The sequence below is a fragment of the Pinus tabuliformis genome, chromosome 4_2 (genome assembly GCF_031772625.1).
Source record: "Pinus tabuliformis cultivar Carrire ecotype Pingquan chromosome 4_2, CPIR1, whole genome shotgun sequence".
NCBI lineage: Eukaryota > Viridiplantae > Streptophyta > Pinopsida > Pinales > Pinaceae > Pinus > Pinus tabuliformis.
The window spans coordinates 1,057,886,779-1,057,887,515 of NC_142304.1; positions in this window are offsets into that span (position 1 = coordinate 1,057,886,779).

Sequence of the window (737 nt, forward strand, 5' to 3'; positions counted from 1 at the left end):
AGTGTTCTTGTTTATCTTTCTATTTGACTATATCGATAATTGTCTCTCCGGTAATAGCGCCAAAATGTTGAGCTAGTTTATTCACACAAATTAACACAAGTATTCTTTATCAGTCGAGGTTTGTAAAACTTGGAGGCAAATCCACAATATATAGATATCAGGGATAGCCAAGCTTATAAGATGAATTTTCAAAAACTAAATAAGTACATATTACAAATATAAGCCTACGTCAACAATTTCTAACTCACTTTTACAATGAAAGAAAAATGAAGTGGCTCTTAACTTAAGAGGTCCATTTGTGTTCTCTCTCAATTATTACTTTATGGACAGAAATCATAAATCATGAATTAACAATATTTTAAGATGCATAAATCAACCATGAATGAGACTCTTAACTTAAGATATCTTTGGGCGTTTTCCATCACAATTCATTCATCATTATGCTATCATTTGAAAACTGAAAACACATAAGAAAAACCGCTTGCATGTAACAAAGGAGAAGCCTAGTTTTGATCTATCAATTTAATAGAAAGAGAATTCAACTTGAACACTTTGTTATCCTATCATACTAAAGTGATAAACAAACTAAGATCCAATAATATAAATCATCGCACATCAATTCATAAGCAAATCTGAAACAAAGCACATAAACAAATTCTAAGATAACCAGTTCGTGGAAAATTAAGCTAATCTAACAATGAAGTGTATTTAGCTTGGAGTGGGGCTCTCCGCCCTTG